Source organism: Coenobita brevimanus, chromosome 60 (genome assembly GCF_032717465.1).
Source record: "Coenobita brevimanus isolate Jiangsu-jjx chromosome 60, ASM3271746v2, whole genome shotgun sequence".
Classification (NCBI taxonomy): Eukaryota; Metazoa; Arthropoda; class Malacostraca; order Decapoda; family Coenobitidae; genus Coenobita; species Coenobita brevimanus.
In genome coordinates, this window is record NC_137013.1 from 16915071 (window position 1) to 16935913 (window position 20843).

General features: G+C 41.9%; 1 pseudogene; it reads right to left on the reverse strand.

Annotated features, from left to right (window-relative positions):
- Positions 1 to 19655: 19655 nt before the first annotated feature.
- Positions 19656 to 19774, reverse strand: LOC145403449 (5S ribosomal RNA; annotated as a pseudogene).
- Between the last annotated feature and the right edge of the window lie 1069 nt (positions 19775 to 20843).

The window sequence follows — 20843 nt, forward strand, 5'->3', positions numbered from 1 at the left end:
TGAAATGTTGATTTGAGGTGAGACTGTGACAGAATGGGTGTGAAAGATGTACACTCGCAATCCAAAGAAAGTATCCAGGACTTGTCGATGCCATAGCCAGGAAACCAAGAATGGTCTGGTGTTCAGACACAGCTTCAAACCCCCTCCCCTCCTCCTCCCCCCTTTCATATGAACTACCAACACCTCCCTTGATCGAGAGAGGCAATTCAGTCCTTTGCTTCACGGCTTCAGACACACACACACACACACACACACACACACACACACACACACACACACACGCAAAGAGAGAGAGAGAGAGAGAGGGAGAGAGATGTATGATAAAATAAGGAAAGAAGACAGGTCATTAAGAGCTTGACTCAATCCTGCTAACAAATAACACCCGCTCTGTCTTCTTCAGCGTCAGTATAATTTATGTAATTCAGTCAGTAGAAATATCAGTGTCACAGGTGAGGCGTGTTCAGCCCTAAGTTAAATAAAACTATGAGTCAATAGCAGGATTAAAACTGCACTTTACTAATGAACTGCACTTCATAAATGAACAACTGTGTATGGGGAGTGTCTGTATGTTATTCAGTGTGTCTATATAATTATGTTTTACGTCTTCCTTATCGGGAGAACCGTATTTTGATTAAGTTTAATAAACTCATCTGACAGTTACAATAATAGCCTACATTACCAATTATTATGAAATGATAATTCCAGTTTATTTGAAAATATTTCGGATACTGTCTGGCGCACTATCATTCTGTTCACTCTACCTCTTTGTCTTTCCCGTCTTCATCAATAGAAAGAGTTTATTCACACGTATGCTGAATAAAATTGTTTGCTTTCAGCAGCATTGGAAGAGCAATCAATATGAAATGATAAATGAGAAAGTGTCTGCGTTTCCCTCTGTCCCTCTATCCTAGTGTCTGTCACATCTTCCTCTACGACAGGGTCTGTTAGCACTTAATCTGAATCACGTCATCTGCTGTAGCCAAAAATGAAATAAGTCAACATGAATCAATACTCCAAAGTCTGTTTCTGTATGTTTATCTTACTTACAGTAAGAGACAATTTCCTTCCGAAGATGGATGTAATCCTCTGTCTTTAGTAATAATATTATAGCTCTCCTTGTGAGGATACGAACCTGGGTCCGTTAGGACTGTAAACCACTTCTCTACTGATTCAGCCACCGGCAAGAAGCGTTTCCTGGTGACTGATTCAGCCTCAGAGCACTTTTGTAAGGCCTGATGTGTTACATCATCGCTATCTGCCTGTCATCAGAACAACTGTGTGGCATAGCTGGGCACCGGGTGGAACTGAGGGACCCTTGGATGTCCGGATTGAATTGGCAGGGCAAGAGGCTACGCTTCCAGTCTATGCAGCCGAGATAGAGGATCCTTGTCTTCTTGATTTGGACCATCTGATGTCCATGGGATGTGAGCTGGACTTCTCCTCCATGAAGCTGAAGGTTCGAGGAAAGTCGGTTCCCATCACGGCAGTGAGATGTACCAGTTCTGGTTGAGAGGTGAGGGTGCTCCACACTACAGTGATACCCCCAGGATCAGAACTATTGCTTCAGAGCATGGTACGAGGTACTTTTGACAACTGTCTAGGGGTAGTGGAGCCTGATGTACGAAGCAATACGAACACTGGAGTGATGGTGGGGAAAACTTTGGTGGAAAAAGGTGCAGGTGAAGTGCCGGTTGTGGTGGTCAATTTCTCCTGTGAGCCACAGAAGATCAATGAAGGAGAAACTGTGGGAGTATGCAAAGCGGTAGACCCTGCGTGGCATCAGAGGAAGGCCTGTAAAAGGAGTGCAGTCAAAGAAGATAGGTATCTGCCAGACCACTTACAAGACCTATTTTCAAGGAGTTGCCAATGCCTGAATAACTCACAAGTGCTGATGCTGAGGCACCTGGTGACGAAGTTTACTGATATCTTTTCTAATGGAGACCTAGACCTGGGGTGCATTAATCTGGTGGAGCATTGTATAGACACCAGGGATCACTGCCCGAGTAAACAGCCAGAGCAAAGGATGACGCCAGCGCAACAGCGAGAAATGGAGAAGGTGATGGAGAATCTCTAAAGTCAAGGAGTGATTGAAAAGTCCTGCAGTCCTTGGGCATCAGCAGTGGTTCTGGTAAGGAAGAAGAATGGCTTGGTAAAGTGCTTCATGGATTATCAACCTTTGAATGAAGTAACAGTGACGGGTGCATACCCCTTGCCAAGGATTAATGACACACTGGATTATCTGTCAGTTGTCAAATGGTTCTCCACCCTATATATGAAAACAGGATACTACCAGGTTGAGGTTACAGAGAAGGACAAGGAGAATACAACCTTTTTCTATGGGCAGGGCTTCTGGAGGTTTAAAATGATACCATTTGACCTATGCAATGCCCCAGCTACTTTTGAGTGTCTCATGGATCGTCTACTGGAAGGCCTGCACCGGCAGACAACTCTCATCCATCTGGACAATGTAATTGTGTTTGGATGGACTTTTAAGGAGGAACTAGAGAGGCTGCCACAGGGGCTCAACAGAATCTGAGCAGCGCACTTCAAGCTGAACCCCAAAAGGTGCTACTTGTTCCAGAAGGAGGTGAAATACTTGGGACACATTGCAGGCGAGTGTGGTGTCTGTACTAATCCAGAGAAGATGGCGGCTGTGGAAATCTCGTTGGCTCCAACTTGTGTGAAGGACCCATGAAATTTTTTGGGCTTGTGTACCTACTATTGACGTTTTGTCAAGGACTCTGCAGTGATAGCAACACCTCTGCAGGGGAGGAGGCAGAAGTTTACGTGGAGTGCAGTGACTTAGAAGGCCTTCGATGAACTCAAACATTGGCGAGCTCTCCAGTGTTGCCATACGCAGATTGGAGTCAGCCATTCATGCTGGACTGTGACACTAGTGACCAAGGTATTGGTGGAGTCCTGTTTAAAAGAAGGATGACAAACAGCAAGTGGTGGCATTTTATGGCACTTCAACCAGTTTTGATTACTCACTGTATAAACTAAATTGTCAAAATATTACTAAATATATCTGTGTAGTCTATCGTTCCCCCAATGCTTCTTCGGAACCAAGTGTATTTGGTTCCATATCCACACAGTTGAGTAACTTTAATCTTGCCCTTAGCACCGAAATTACCATTTTGGATGATTTTAACATACATAATGTTGAATGGTTATTGCATTCTGCCAGGACTGATGATGGTGGCCTAGAGTGCGGTGTATTTGCAGAATCGTTTAATTTCACCCAGCTGGTAAAGCAACCAAACAGAATACCTGATAATCCTGACCGTAATGCCCATCTCTTGGATCTATTCCTGACAAATAATCCAGATCAATACATGATAGAGGTATTGTCTCCTATTGGATCCTCTGACCACAATCTCATCAAAGCCTCATTAGTTAGCCCCCCCCCCCACCTCCCCGTTCTGAACCTGTCAGGATGACCTGATGGCACTTGGATAGGGCAAACTGGGATGGACTTAAAAATTATCTTGCTGACATTCCATATCAGTCTTTCTTCTCTAGTGATCCCAATTCTACCCAATCCCACATTTGCGACTTAATACTAGCTAGTGTGGATATATTCATACCAAGTCAAGAGTTCACTAAAAGATCGAAGTCTCCAAAATGGTTTGATGGCAACTGTGCCAGAGCAACAGCACAAAAGTCATTAATATATAACTCTTACTTAAAATCAAAAACATCTGAATCCCTCTTTCTATTTAAAATTGCTAGAAATCATGCAAAAGCTGTAATAAATCTACCTATATCAAACGTTCTTCAACGCAAGCAGTAAAACTACTTAACAACCCTAATGACAATGGAATAGTCTGATCAACTCTTAATTCTTTCAATAACAACTTTAACAATTCATCATCCATTCCCCCACTAAAATCTTCAGATGGCAACATTACAAATGACCCGCATGGGAAAGTGGATATTTTTGCCAATACATTTTCCAGAAATTCTGTCATAGATTATGCCAGCCAGAACGTCCCAGCACTAAAACTTGACTCTCCTGAAACTGATCCACTTAAAATACAGACAAGATACGTAAAATCCGTCCTAGACAATTTACCCACCAACAAAGCCCCAGGACCAGATGGAATTCCGCCAATTTTTTTGAAACAATGTTCCCCTGCTTTTGTCTCTGTTCTAGCTAAATTATTCAGATTATGCATATGTTTTTCTTCATTCCCAAATTCATGGAAAGAAGCCAGTATCCACCCAATTCCGAAGAAAGGAAGTTCCTCTGACTTCTCTGATTACAGACCAATAGCTGTCACATCTTCTCTTGGTAAGGTATTTTAAACTTTAATTAATAAGCACATAGTTAAACATCTTGAATCCAACAACTTAATTAGTGATTGACAATATGGTTTTCGCCACGAGAGATCCACCATTGACATACTCAATCTCCTAACTCATACCATCCATCAATCAATTGACCTACATGGAGAAACTCATGCAGTAGCCCTTGATATTTCTACAGCTTTCGATAGAGTATGGCACCGTTCCCTGCTGTCCAAACTGCCTTATTATGGACTAACGTCTTTTGTTGGTTTGATCTCCTCATATATTTGTGACAGGAAAATAAGAGTAAAAGTAGATGATGTATATTCTAATTTCCACTTAATTAATGCCGGCACGCAGCAGGGATCAGTTCTGGCCCCAGCTCTGTTCCTGGTTCATATTAATGATCTCTTATCTGTCACCCACAATCCCATCCACTCATAACCAGATGACTCAACACTACATAGTTCATTCACACTCAGACACCCAGTTATAAAACATGATATCTCTACCTCTCAACTCAGTACAGCCATCTCCATAAATCAAGACCTATCTTCGATCAGTGAATGGGGGCAAAACAACCTTGTCTCATGTAATCCTAGTAAAACTAAATATATACAATATACTAATAGACAGATATTGCCAGATTCGTATATTACCTTCAGTACTACTAATACTCCCATCTCCAAAAGAACTGAAATTCTTAGCGTCTCACTTAACAATGCCCTCAGCTGGACCTCTCATGTTAGATCACTTCCTAAAACCGCCTCAAAGAAACTTGGATTAATGTACAGAGTCCGTAACTTCTTCACTGACCAGCAGTTAGCAGTAATTTATAAGAGTCATGTGCGCTCTCAGCTTCAATATTACTCACCCTCATGGAATGGATGTGGAGAGGTTGTATTAAAACAACTAGACAAAATTGAGAACAAGGCTGCTATTAACAACCATGCCATTACAAATAAACTACCTCCCCTGCAAGTAAGAAGGAATGTTGCCTCCCTTGCATTATTTTACAGATATTTTTATGGCAAATGCTCAGATGAAGTTGTGTCCATGGTGCCACCTCTCCTTGCCTTCCCTCGTCCTACACAGGCATCTGGTAGCGCTCATGATTGGAATGTCACTCAGCCATATTGCAGAACTTCTTTCTATCAAAATTCTTTCATTCCCCGTACTACACCTCTTTCGAACTCGCTTCCCCAGAGTTGTTTCCCTCCAAACTTCAACCTACAGCTGTTTAGGTCTAACTGTTATAGATATTTTATGAACAGAGGACATAAGTAAGCTGGTGTATGGATTTTTTTTTTCTTTTGTTTTTCTTTCCTCTGTTCCGTTATTATATAAAAAAAAAAACTTCAGCCCACCGGAGTGGAACTACTTTGTGACCTGTCAGGGGCTCTTAGCAGTGGTGAAGAGCCTTGATTTCTTTCATCCCTATTTGTATGGGTCCTACTTCATTATCAGGACAGACATGCAGGACTCAAGCTGAAGACAAATCTGGAAGGACAACTGGCATGCTGGCTCGGGAAGCTGGACCAGCACAACTGTGAGGTGCAGCACCGTTCTGGGCGGGTACATGGCAATGCTGACAGCCTGAATAGTTGGCCTTGGAATCCAGAGTGCTGGCAGTGTAGGAAAAAGGTGATCATAGCAAAAAATGTGGCCGTACTGCAGTGACAGGGCCAGCGTCAGCTGAAGAAGCCCTGAAGAAGATGCAGATGGAGGATGAAGATTTACAACCATTGCTACAGTGGCTACAGCAGAGAACAGTGTGACCCAGTTTAGAAGAGGTTTCCAGATTCAACCAATGGAGTCTTTAGGAATTTCTTCATTTGAACATGAGCGGGAGGCACACAATGGCCTCAGCAAGTATTGGTCACTGGTGGTTCCGAAGAAAATGAGATCTGAGATCTTGAATGACTCTCATAACCAGATCGCTAGTGGGCACATAGGAGTGAAGAAAACTCTAAGTCGGCTGCGACAGAGATTCTACTCAACTGGAATGCATCACGATGTTGAAGAGTGGTGTCAGGCCAGTGATGTATGATGTGCTAAGAAGGGACCCAAGAAACGTGGTTGCGCGCATCTCCACCTGTACCAAATAGGTGCATGGATGGAAAGAGTTGTTGTAGACATAGCTGGACCTTTGCCACTCACTGAAAGAGGAAACCAGTATATATGTGTCATCATGGACTGCTTCACAAAGTGGCCATAAGCCTTTGCCATCAAGAGGCTGCAACTGTTTCTCAGATTTGGTTGACCAGTTTTTCTGTCGTTTTTGGATGCCACAAGAGCTATATTCAGACCAGGATAGAAACTTTGAGTCTGCTGTGTTCCATGAGCGTTGCAAGTTACTGGGGATCAAGAAGACCAGGACGACCTAACTAAGGCCACACTCAGATGGGATGGTGGAGAAATTCAACTGGACCCTGGGACAAGAAGTGGCCAAGAACAGGGTTGCCAGGTCGTGCCATAAATGTCATTTTTTGCCAGAAATCTCGTGTTTTCCGAAAAACTGCCATTTTTTCTATGGCACAAAATAATTGATGCAATAAAAATGCCATAATTTGCAGCCAGTTTGTTATTTTGTGCCAGAAATTGCCAGTGATATCCAAATTTATCTTGGGAGAATAAAAAAATAAAATTAACACTTAAAAATTCTCCACTGCCATTATTTATTTTTTTAGATTATATAGGTAAGTTCTCGCCACTGAGACAGAGCGGCGACTATTGGTGAAGGGTGTGACACGTTCGGCTGTACTGTAGATGTGAGGCTCTGCATGCGTGAACAATGTCTGTAGCAAAGATTTTCTTATTCCTGAAGAATTGCTGAGAAATTTCAATAATAATATGTATGAGAGTCAACATGAGGAATGGGATAGCAGTGAAGCTGAAGAAGCATTCCAAACATTAACTTAAAGTTTTCAGAAATAGGTGTCTAGGTGTGTGTCTGAGCTGCAATAAAACATGTGAAATGTATGGTTAATTTTCAGTTCTATTCTCATTTTTGTAAATTTAAAAAAGACTGCCATTTTCTCCCCTTCAATAAAGTATATCAAATATAGGATTCATTTTCAGTTTCCTATGTTAATTTTGTAATTGCCATAAATACTGCCATTTTTCAAAACTAGTTTGCCAGAAAATGCCATAAATCACACTCATAGATGCCACATGAGCACTACAACACCTGGCAACCCTAGCCAAGAACTGCATAAAGGGACAGATGAAACAGGACCAGAAACTACTTGCATTGCTGATGGCATATAAGTCTGCATCCCATGAGTCTACCGGCTACACCCGTGCAAAACTGATGCTCGGTCTTGACTCACGTTAACCCGTTGACTTGTTAATGGCAAGGCCAACTGGTGAAGAGCTGCCTACAATCTTCTCCATATATGCGAATCATCTTCAGGAAAGACCGTCTGAGGTACATTATCAAGCTTGAGGAGCTCTAAAGTTTTCAGACGAAGTGATGAAGTGCAAGTAGTCTGCTAAGAAGTGAGGTGAGTTGCAAAGATGGTGACAAAATTTGGTTATACAATCCTCAGCGGAAGAAGGGACAGTTACCGAAGCTGCAGAACCCATGGGACGGGCCTTCCACTGTGTTAGACCGCCTATCAGATGTAACGTACTGGATTCTTGAAGGGAGGAAGTCTTGCCCAAAGGTAAGTACATGTAAATTGTCTGTGGAAGTAACATGCGCCAGGACAGTACAGCTGCGACATCTCTGGGGAATCATGCTTTCCTGCAGCTGAGGATTTTGAGGAGAACCAAGAAGTTGAAGAACAAGAGGATAATGATAATTTCCCAGGAGAAGTGCACCAGGAAGAGGACAAAGTTACTCCAAGAGGAGTGGATTGAGAGGAGGAACAAGGATGTCGTCAGAAGCAGCATAGGAGAAGACCTGATAAGCTGAAAGAATATTTCGTGTATAATATAGATGGTTCATTAGGAGTAAGGATTATGTTTGAATACATTGTGTAGTTTTGTCGGGACGACAAAGAACTAGGGAGGGAGTTGTGTTCAGAAGTAGAATTTGCTCGTTAGGTAGTGCTGGAGTATTCCCGACGATTCTAGAATTTTTCTGTTATGTGTCAGAGTTTCCAGTTAGCTTCCTGTTTGTGAGCGGACGCATTTCGAAAAGCTGTGCGTTAAATAATACACCTTTTTTCTCTATAATGATTTATATATGTGATAGTTTGTTAAAGTACATAATTTTATCTCAGTCTGTATGCTAAATACAATAGAGTGTTGTGTAATGTAAGAAAACTCTGGATATTTTGGGTGTCTCCGTGTTGGTAGCGGTTGCTTCCTCAAGAATGTACAGTAGTAAATCATTCTAGTAACTAGGGAGCTTATACAAGGAGGTGGAAGAGCCTACGGGAGTCAGTTTCGTTTCAGTTCAGTTTGAGTTTAGTTCAGTGTCCTTTCAGTGTCAGTGCAGTTTCTGAAGATTGTTTAGCTCTGGTACTTATGAAAACAGTGAAGTTGGTAAGCATTAAGTGTAGTTATTTGGAAAATAAAGAGCAAAATTAAGAAGCCAGCGTTTATTGAAAACGCCTGAGCTGATCTTGTTTTTGTACACCGTAAGGCTGACCATAGGAAGAACAACTCAATTGGCAACGTCCTTCCCATACTGAACTACTCTTGTTGGAGCCTGTGGCAGTGTGGGACGAGAATGTAACAGTACATACAGTAGTGCATAAGTAGAGTATATTTTGGTTTTCAATGTTTGTTTCTGCATTGTTTTCTTGGTGTTTAAAATTATTTTGGATATTCCTGTTTGTGTTTTGATGTCTAAATATGGCAGAATAATCAGAAAGCACTGCCAAAAGTAGGAATGATATTGTACCTAGTGTAGTATAAAGGTAGGGTGTGTTTTGGTTTTAATTTTTTTTGTATGGTAGTCTTGATGTTATTTTCAATATTCGTATTTGTGTTTTGATGTCCAAATATGCCTGAATGACCGGAAAACACTGCCAAAGTAGGCAGAGGTTTTGTACTTATATTTGTAGGTTAGGCATAGATAGGAGGTTGGGTTTAGTTATAGTAAGGGGGATAATTGAGGAACTACTGTATATGAATATGAAAGGAAATACCGTGATAAAACTATTTTCCAAATATTTTTGTAAAAGAAAAAAAGAACGTCATTTATGCCTGATATTATGATATTTCATACACCCCACTTTTGGCCACTTTTCAGTTGCTCTTCCATATAGGAAAACCAAAACATGATGCACGTCCTGGCCCTTGAAGTTTTATCTGGTCCTGGGCCAGGTCTCTTCACTTTTGGTGGCACTTTGACAAAAGGTTTTTGAGTTACTACAAGAAACATAAGTTGTTCCTGTATAAAACTTGACCTAGATCGCATTTTCAGCAGTTCAGCAATATTCTCATAGGTGACTAGTGACTGTCTGTGACAGTTATAGTCATTTCATTATTATTATCATAACATATATGTATTTTTTTTGTGTATGGCCTAGTTACTGTCTATAGAAGTAACATAACACTGACACAGAATATGACCCAATGAGCAGGATAATTTAATACTATATCGTTTAAGCAGTACGTAAATAGAAAAATACTTTTGGTTTCCATTACCACAAACACGAGTTAGATAACTACTGTTATGAATTTTTTTTAGATAATACAATCAGGTATATAAATATTTCCCAGGTTTCAGTGGTGCACGGCTTTCATTCTGAAAGGTATCATACATATATGTAATAATACTATTTTGTTTTGTTTTCTTGTTTCTGCAATCGTATTTATGTTTGGTTTGTGGTACTGGATTGTGTAACCACTCCCTTTGTTTTTATGCCACTGCCTTCTTTATATTATCGTCCAGACAGCAGCAGACAAAAAAGATGCGGTGCAATAGTTTATCATATAGGCAGAGCAAGGTTACTGAAAGCAAGACTGACAATTAAAGCACAACAGTTTTGTGGGGCCTTGCCACCAAGTCAAAATGAAGGAGGGGCACAAAGGAAAAATTAGACAGAGAGGAAGGGAATTTTAAGTGAAGCAACAAGTGTTGGTTCTTAGCCCAACATGTTAAGCAGTATTTCCACAACAGGGGGTAATAAGAAACAAGTACAGCACAAGCATGAGTGAGAAGATGGGGGGCCAAACATTTCTACAGAATAAGGCAGATAATTGTCGCTTTACAATCTTTTCCTGGATTCACAGAGCTCGCCCTAGTTTACCTTGTTCAGGTTGATTTATCTAAGTTCTGGTGCCATTGTCCACGGTTAGGGCATGGCACCGCATATATAAGCTGTGGCCACTGTAACTCCCGTATAGCAGCAGCTGACACTGGGTGCTTGTTTGGCGACGCAAAGGGTGGGGTTACCATAACGAGTTAAGTCGAGTATACCTACAGCTGTGGAAAGGCCCTGTGAGATACTTTTCATTTCTCTCAAAGAGAAACTTGAATGTTCCAGAAGTACTGCAACTAACAAGTACTAAAAGAAAGATACTGTGCATAGGAACACCTGCTGAGTCACTAATTACACAATGTAATACTATATAAGAACTCGAGAATCATTAGCAGCTGAATGTGTTTAAAGATGACAAGAACCCTTCTTGACCCGTACATCAAAACAGTATATGATGCAAGTTTCACGTATATATTAAGAACTTCATTGTGTGGAATTCCATTGAATCTTAATAGATTTTCATCACTGACTCGAAGATATCTAAATTGGCCTCTTTAGGTTCGTTCATTGCTTATAACCTAACCTTTTAGTTACTGATTTTCCCTTGGGTATTTTATAGAATGACGAAAGAAGAGGTGGCAGTGCTCGTAACCCAGAAGGTTGACTCTTTGACACCAGGCAGAGAGGGGAATGTGTATTATTATAGCACAAGTAATAATCAATAACGTAGAGGACTATGCAAAGCTGGGTTGAATTATTGCTTAAATCACGATGAAAGATGTAAAGTCCAACATATTAAACATTTTTGTCTGTGTGTAAATGCCTCGACTGATTATATGAGTGTGAGACTTAAGTTTTTAACATATCTAATTGTGCTGATATAATTTCAGCCAAACTAAAAGTGTGATTATGATGAGAGATATGAAACAGATGTGGGTATGAGAAAGTGGACAAGTATTCAATGTCTTTAGATTGCCAGGCATTAAGCAGAATGGAAATACTCTGGCTGACATTCATGCTGGAAAAGGTCTGCCTGTTACAAATACTTTTTTTTTTTTTTTCACAAAGTATATATATATATATATATATATTATATATATATATTTACGTGTCCGACTCTGGGGAAAGGCTTCAGAGCCTATTTCTCGGGGGCAGTGACCCATCCCAAGCCCAGTAGTCCTCCTACACCTCCACATGTCACCACTTCGGCGCTAACACCCACCATCCATATTGAGTACATGCTAGGGCAGTCTCATACAGGACTGGTGTATTGGTATTAGCGGGAGTATTTTTACGACATGTCTGTGGGTCACCTAGTAGATCAGGAAAGTCTACTTTTAGGAAATTCAAATCCTTAAACTGTTCCCTGCCCCAGCCGGGATTCGATCCTGGGTCCATTAGGACCGCAAGCTGCCTCTCTACTGATTCAGCCACCGCCTCCCCCATGGTCATTAATATCCGTTCCTGCCTTTCTCTTGCAGTTTTTGTATTAACGCCTCTTTTCACTATCAGTGTAATCATATCGGGTACTATCAAGGTCCTTACTTCCTCACGCTACTGTACTGTATGTTTCTTTCACACATTTACATATTTTCTGTCACGCACGAAAGTTATTTATCTCTTCCATCAATTCTAGTATATCCCCATTCCACAAACCTACACACTGTCAGTTCTTTCCTCATAAAAACCATATATTTAACCTTTTCTAATTCTGCTCACCAAAATCCATTAAACTTTGTTCCACTCTTCAAGTATCACATTCACAACTAATTATCATTCCACTTCTCATAGTATTCATTATATCAGTCAGTTCATCTATCATGTAAGCAAGCTATGCCCCATCTGGTTTCTTGATTTATTTTTTATTGAATGAAGGAAAGAATTTTTCACATAGGCTGGGGCACTTATGATTCACTCAGTCAGTGTAGGGTACCCCTAGGTGACCCTACATTAACATGGAAGATAAATGGTTTCCTGCAAATTGGAAAAATATTTACTGTCCTGAGTGGTAACCATAATCAAACTCAAGTGTTTTCTACATACTATACAGTAATTACGACAAGGTATGGTAGATCTACGTAGGGGTCAATGATCCATCCAGTAATAAAACAAATTGATAAAAAAAATGACATGAAAGTTCACAGACGTAGATGGTCCAACAGTAAACAAATGCCAGACCAAGAACAGTCTGAGGATGGCAACGTGCAATATTACAGACGTAAGGAATGAAGTAGAAGAAAGTGCTATAGTGCAGGTGCTTAACCCTTAGGCTATGATGAACCTTCCACGTCTGTATGCACAGCTGTGACAGAACTTCCAGAAGTCAGCAAAATTTATTGTATATTACACGGTCGATATATCTCCTAACTCCTGATTATGGTTGGTAAGTGGGTCACGTGGATCCCTCCTAGGCTGCAGGAGGTATTGCACCAATCAGTTTGCCATTGGCCACCATCAAGTGAAGATATGGTCCTGTGTCTCTCAAATACCCCCCTTCCACCATCACTCAACTGGGCGGGAAGAAAGCCCAGCCGCCTGAGTGACGCCACATCATGCCTAGAGGTAACCATGACAACAATGTTAAAGGAGAAAAGGTGGAACTGAGAGCAAAAGTGCCATAACGGGAGAACATGATACTGCTTTACTGTACCCTGCCTTGCTTTTCCCTTCCCAACCATACCATACCATTCTCTTCCATGCCTTGTCTTTCCCTACCCTACCCTATTTTTCCTTACCTAACGCTGCATCTCCCTACCCTAACCTACCTTTTCTTACATTTCCCTACCCTACCTTGCATCTCCCCACTCTACCTTGCTTTTCTCTACCTAACCCTGCCATTCCCTATGCATACCTACATCTCCCATCTAAACACTGCCTTTCCATACCCTACCCTGCCTTTCCCTGCCATGCTTTGACTTTCCTACCCAACCCTGCATCCTCATAACGTACCTTCATCTCCCTGCCCTGCCCTACCTTTCCTTGCCGTACTCTACCCTGTTTTTCCCCATCCTACCCTGCATTTCCCTACTCCAACCCACCTTTCCATACCCTACTCTGTCTTTCCCTACAATCCTCTGGCTTTTCATGTCCAACCCTGTGTCTCATTACCCTAGCCTGCATCTCACTACACTATCATGCATCTCCCTTTTCTACCCTCCCTTTCCCTACACTACCCTGCCTAATCCTAGTTCAAGCTGCCTCTCCCTATCCTACCCTACCTTACCTTACCGTACGCAGCTTTTCCCTGTCATACCTTGTCTCTCCAACCCTACCCTGCATCTCCCTACTTTGCCCTGCCTTTCCCTACCCTATCCTATCCTGCATCTCCTCACTATATCCTGCCTTTCCCTACCCTACTCTTCATTTCCCTACCCTAACTTGCATCTCCCTGTTCTGCCCTACCCTTCCCTACCTTACCCTGCTTTTCCCTGTCATGCTTAGGTTTTCGTATTCATCCCTATATCTTTTTACCCTAACTTGCATCTCCCTATGCTAATCTGCCCCTCCTTACCCTACCGTGCCTTTCTCTGCCATGCTTTGCCATTCCCTTCCCACATCTTAGCCAATCTTTCATCCTCCTATTCTACCCCTCCTTTTTCTACCCTACCCTGCAACCCCTACTCTACTCTACTTATACCTTCCCTACCTTGTTTTTCCTTGCCATGTTCTGATTTTTCCCACAAAACCTTGCATCTCCTTACCCTATCCTGCCTTTCCCTGCCCTGTCTTGTCTTTTCCTACTCTACCATGTCTTTCCCTACCCTAACCTACCTTTCCCTACCCTATCCACACTTTCCCTGCCATGTTTTGTCTTTCCCTACTTACATCACCTTACCCAACCCAGCACATCCCTATTCTACCTTGCCTTTCTCTACCCTGCCCTTCATCTCCCTACTCTACCCTGTCCTTCCCTGCCATGGTTTGTCTTTCCTTTCCCTAACCTCCCTTTCCTAACACAGAGGACACACGAATGCTTCGGAAGATTACCTGAACATGTATAAAGACTGTTGGGGACAATAGCGAGTGATATAGCTGTAGTATACACTATAGAAAGTAAGTATATTGCTTGGTGAGGATAAGTTTGAGAGGGTGTATGCACTGTCGTATGCAATTAATGGATGGAGATTATAAGGCAGGGGTGGCGAACGTTCGCCCTCCGGGCCGTATAAGGCCCGTAAGACCATTTGATCAGGTCAGCTAGGCAATTCATAAATGCAATATCATAGACTGATGAACGGATATATATATATAAATATATATATATATATATATATATATATATATATATATATATATATATATATATATATATATATATATATATATATATATATATATATATATATATATATATATATATATATATATATATATATATATATATATATATATTGTACTTAGGTACAGTTCATTTTAAGTTGATAATTTAGTATGGCCCGCGAATGATGTTAAAAATATCCTAATGGTCCATAATAGGAGAAAGGTTCCCCACCCCTGTTATAAGGACTATGGACAAAGTTGGCTTAAAGAGTGTATAGGTAAAAATGAAATGTAGGAATACCAGCATGTGTGGCTTCGTTTATGGATGCTCTCACTTAAGACTGGGCAGCTATAATGCAGGAGGTCAGCCGTGACGTACAAGCATGCCTGGAGAAGACTGGGATTGAAAAAAGCGTTTTTTGCTGCAGATATTAACACAATACTGTAGATATTAACACAATAATGACCAATTCTAGAACAGGTAGGGTGGTTAGATAGTGGGGTGTACTCATGAAAGTGCCCTGGGGAACAAGCTGCTGGGAGGGGTTTAGCAATATTCAGTACCTTTTACTGGCAGGAGAACAACCATATGGAAACATGACGAGGAAAAAGGACGGATGGGAGATAAGTTGGATAATGATAAGACAATGCTTGACTGCTTATGTTTGCATCTGTTTGGGGCACTGAAAAAAGTCAAACTGGGGGAAGCACCATATAATGACTGAGTTTGTGATGAAATGTTGATTTGAGGTGAGACTGTGATAGAATGGGTGTTAAAGATGTACACTCGTAATCCAAAGAAAGTATCCAGGACTTGTCGATGCCATAGCCAGGAAACCAAGAATGGTCTGGTGTTCAGACACAGCTTGAAACCCCCTCCCCTCCTCCTCCCTCCTTTCATATGAACTACCAACACCTCCCTGGATCGAGAGGCAATTTAGTCCTTTGCTTCACGGCTTCAGACACACACACACACACACACACACACACACACACACACACACACACACACACACACACACAAACACACACACACACACACACACACCACACACACACACACACACACACACACACACACACACACACACACACACACACGCTCGCTGGCGCAGTGGTAACGTTCTCGCTTGCCATCTGGTAGACGGGAGTTCGCGCCTCGCTCAGGTTGCGAAAAGTTTCACTGACGAAGTGGGTGGTTACTGTCCCCCTGGAGCAAGGGGACGGGAGTGTCGGTGTGTGAAGGTCACAACCTTGCCCTTAGATCGAACTACATGAGCTCTCAGCTCCCTTCCGGGAGGGTAAAAAGCGGACGATCACGACCATCAATTGATCCTGACTGACCCGGTGAATTACACACACACACACACACACACACACACACACACACACGGAAAGAGAGAGAGAGAGAGAGAGAGAGAGAGAGATGTATGATAAAATAAGGAAAGAAGACAGGTCATTAAGAGCTTAACTCAATCCTGCTAACAAATAACACCCGCTCTGTCTTCTTCAGCGTCAGTATAATTTATGCAATTCAGTCAGTAGAAATATCAGTGTCACAGGTGAGGCGTGTTCAACCCTAAGCTAAATAAAACTATGAGTCAATAGCAGGATTAAAACTGCACTTTACTAATGAACTGCACTTCATAAATGAACAACTGTGTCTGGGGAGTGTCTGTATGTTATTCAGTGTGTCTATATAATTATGTTTTACGTCTTCCTTATCGGGAGAACCGTATTTTGATTAAGTTTAATAAACTCATCTGACAGTTACAATAATAGCCTACATTACCAATTATTATGAAATGATAATTCCAGTTTATTTGAAAATATTTCGGATACTGTCTGGCGCACTATCATTTTGTTCACTCTACCTCTTTGTCTTTCACGTCTTCATCAATAGAAAGAGTTTATTCACACGTATGCTGAATAAAATTGTTTGCTTTCAGCAGCATTGGAAGAGCAATCAATATGAAATGATAAATGAGAAAGTGTCTGCGTTTCCCTCTGTCCCTCTATCCTAGTGTCTGTCACATCTTCCTCTACGACAGGGTCTGTTAGCACTTAATCTGAATCACGTCATCTGCTGGAGCCAAAAATGAAATAAGTCAACATGAATCAATACTCCAAAGTCTGTTTCTGTCTGTTTATCTTACTTACAGTAAGAGACAATTTCCTTCCGAAGATGGATGTAATCCTCTGTCTTTAGTATTAATATTATCGCTGTCCCTGTGGATAGAACCTGGGTCCGTTAGGACTGTAAACCACTTCTCTACTGATGCAGCCACCGGCAAGAAGCGTTTCCTGGTGACTGATTCAGCCTCAGAGCACTTTTGTGAGGCCTGATGTGTTACATCATCGCTATCTGCCTGTCATCAGAACAACTGTGTGGCATAACTGGGCACCGGGTGGAACTGAGGGACCCTTGGATGTCCGGATTGAATTGGCAGGGCAAGAGGCTACGCTTCCAGTCTATGCAGCCGAGATAAAGGATCCTTGTCTCCTTGATTTGGACCATCTGATGTCCATGGGATGTGAGCTGGACTTCTGCTCCATGAAGATGAAGGGTCGAGGAAAGTCGGTTCCAATCACGGCAGTGAGATGTACCAGTTCTGGTTGAGAGGTGAGGGTGCTCCACACTATAGTGATACCCCCAGGATCAGAACTATTGCTTCAGATCATGGTACGAGGCACTTTTGACAACTGTCTAGGGGTAGTGGAGCCTGATGTACGAAGCAGTACGAACACTGGAGTGATGGTGGGGATAACTTTGGTGGAAAAATGTGCAGGTGAAGTGCCGGTTGTGGTGGTCAATTTCTCCTGTGAGCCACAGAAGATCAATGAAGGAGAAACTGTGGGAGTATGGAAGGCGGTAGACCCTGCGTGGCATCAGTGGAAGGCATGTAAAAGGAGTGCAGTCAAAGAAGATAGATAACTACCAGACCACTTACAAGACCTATTTTCAAGGAGTTGCCAATGCCTGAATAACTCACAAGTGCTGATGCTGAGTCAGCTGCTGACGAAGTTTACTGATATCATTTCCAATGGAGACCTAGACCTGGGGTGCATTAATCTGGTGGAGCATTGTATAGACACCAGGGATCACTGCCCGAGTAAACAGCCAGAGCAAAGGATGGCGCCAGCGCAACAGCGAGAAATGGAGAAGGTGATGGAGAATCTCTAAAGACATGGAGCAGTCCTTGGGCATCAGCAGTGGATCTGGTAAGGAAGAAGAATGGCTTGGTAAAGTGCTTCATGGATTATCAAGCCCTGAATGAAGTGACAGTGACGGGTGCATACCTCTTGCCAAGGATTAATGACACACTGGATGCTCTATCAGGTGTCAAATGGTTCTCCACCCTATATATGAAAACAGGATACTACCAGGTTGAGGTTACAGAGAAGGACAAGGAGAATACAACCTTTATGTATGGACAGGGCTTCTGGAGGTTTAAAATGATACCATTTGACCTATGCAATGCCCCAGGTACTTTTGAGTGTCTCATGGATCGTCTACTGGAAGGCCTGCACCGACAGACAACTCTCATCCATCTGGACAATGTAATTGTGTTTGGATGAACTTTTAAGCAGGAACTGGAGAGGCTGCCACAGGTGCTCAACAGAATCTGAGCAGCGCACTTCAAGCTGAACCCCAAGAGGTGCTACTTGTTCCAGAAGGAGGTGAAATACTTGGGAAACATTGTAGGCGAGTGTGGTGTCTGTACTAATCCAGAGAAGTTGGCGGCTGTGGAAATCTCCCTGGTTCCAACTTGTGTGAAGGACCTATGGAGTTTCGTGGGCTTGTGTACCTACTATTGACGTTTTGTCAAGGACTCTGCAGTGATAGCAACACCTCCGCACAAGTTGTAGGAGAGGAGACAGAAGTTTACGTGGAGTGCAGTGACTTAGAAGGCCTTCGATGAATTCAAACATTGGCGAGCTCTCCAGTGTTGCCATACCCAGATTGGAGTCAGCCATTCATGCTGGACTGTGACACTAGTGACCAAGGAATTGGTGGAGTCCTGTTTAAAAGAAGGATGACAAACAGCAAGTGGTGGCATTTTATGGCACTTCAACCAGTTTTGATTACTCACTGTATAAACTAAATTGTCAAAATATTACTAAATATATCTGTGTAGTCTATCGTTCCCCCAATGCTTATTCGGAACCAAGTGTATTTGATTCCATATCCACACAGTTGAGTAACTTTAACCTTGCCCTTAGGACCGAAATTACCATTTTGGATGATTTTAACATACATAACGTTGAATGGTTATTGCATTCTGCCAGGACTGACGATGGTGGCCTAGAGTGCGAGGTGTTTGCAGAATCGTTTAATTTCACCCAGCTGGTAAAGCAACCAAACAGAATACCTGATAATCCTGACCGTAATGCCCATCTCTTGGATCTATTTCTGACAAATAATCCAGATCAATACATGATAGAGGTATTGTCTCCTATTGGATCCTCTGACCACAATCTCATCAAAGCCTCATTAGTTAGCCCCTCCCACCTCCTCGTTCTGAACCTGTCAGGATGACCTGATGGCACTTGGATAGGGCAAACTGGGATGGATTTAAAAATTATCTTGCTGACATTCCATGGCAGTCTTTCTTCTCTAGTGATCACAATTCTACCCAATCCCACATTTACGACTTAATACTAGCTGGTGTGGATATATTCATACCAAGTCAGGAGATCACTAAAAGATCGAAGTCTCCAAAATGGTTTGATGGCAACTGTGCCAGAGCAACAGCCCAAAAGTCATTAGCATATAACTCTTACTTAAAATAAAAAATATCTGAATCACTCTCTCTATTTAATTCATTCATTCATTCATTGCCAGACGCCATGTATCCCAAACGGGGTGGCCAAGGGCTTAAAGTTAATTGTTTTACAGGGAGGGGCACTAATCCTCCGCAAACCCCACTTGACACGTAGGGATGCCAACAGCACCGGGTGCTCCCAGGCAGTCTCCCATCCAAGTACTAACCAGACTCAACGTTGCTTAACTTCGCTGATCGGACGGGAAGCGGTTTACACAACGTGATATTGCTAGAAACCGTGGAAAAGCTGTAATAAATCTAGCTAAATCAAACTTTCTTCAACGCAAGCAGTAAAACTACTTAACAACCCTTATGACAATGGAATAGTCTGGTCAACTCTTAATTCTTTCAATAACAACTTTAACAAATCATCATCCATTCCCAAACTAAAATCTTCAGATGGCAACATTACAAATGACCCACGTGCAAAACAGATGTTTTTGCCAGTACATTTGCCAGAAATTCTACCATAGATGATGCCAGCCAGAACGTCCCAGCACTAAAACTTGACTCTCCTGAAACTGATCCACTTAAAATACAGACAAGATACGTAAAATCTGTCCTAGACAATTTACCCACCAACAAAACCCCAGGACCAGATGGAATTCCGCCAATTTTTTTTAAACAATGTTCCCCTGCTTTTGTCTCTGTTCTAGCTAAATTATTCAGATTATGCATACGATTTTCTTCATTCCCAAATTCATGGAAAGAAGCCAGTATCCACCCAATTCCGAAGAAAGGAAGTTCCTCTGACCTCTCTGATTACAAACCAATAGCTGTCACATCTTCTCTTGGTAAGGTATTTGAAACTTTAATTAATAAGCACATTGTTAAACATCTTGAATCCAACAACTTAATTAGTGATAGACAATATGGTTTTCACCACGAGAGATCCACCATTTACATACTCAGTCTCGTAACTCATACCATCCATCAATCAATTAACCTACATGGAGAAACTCATGCAGCAGCCCTTGATATTTCTACAGCTTTCGATAGAGTATGGCACCGTTCCCTGCTGTCCAAACTCCCTTGTTATGGACTAACGTCTTTTGTTCCTTTGATCTCCTCATATATTATTGACAGAAAAATAAGCGTAGAAGTAGATGATGTATATTCCAATTTCCACTTAATTAACGCCGGCACGCAGCAGGGATCAGTTCTAGCCCAAACTCTGTTCCTGGTTCATATTAATGATCTCTTATCTGTCACCCACAATCCCATCCACTCATAACCAGATGACTCAACACTACATAGTTCATTCACACTCAGACACCCAGTTATAAAACATGATATCTCTACATCT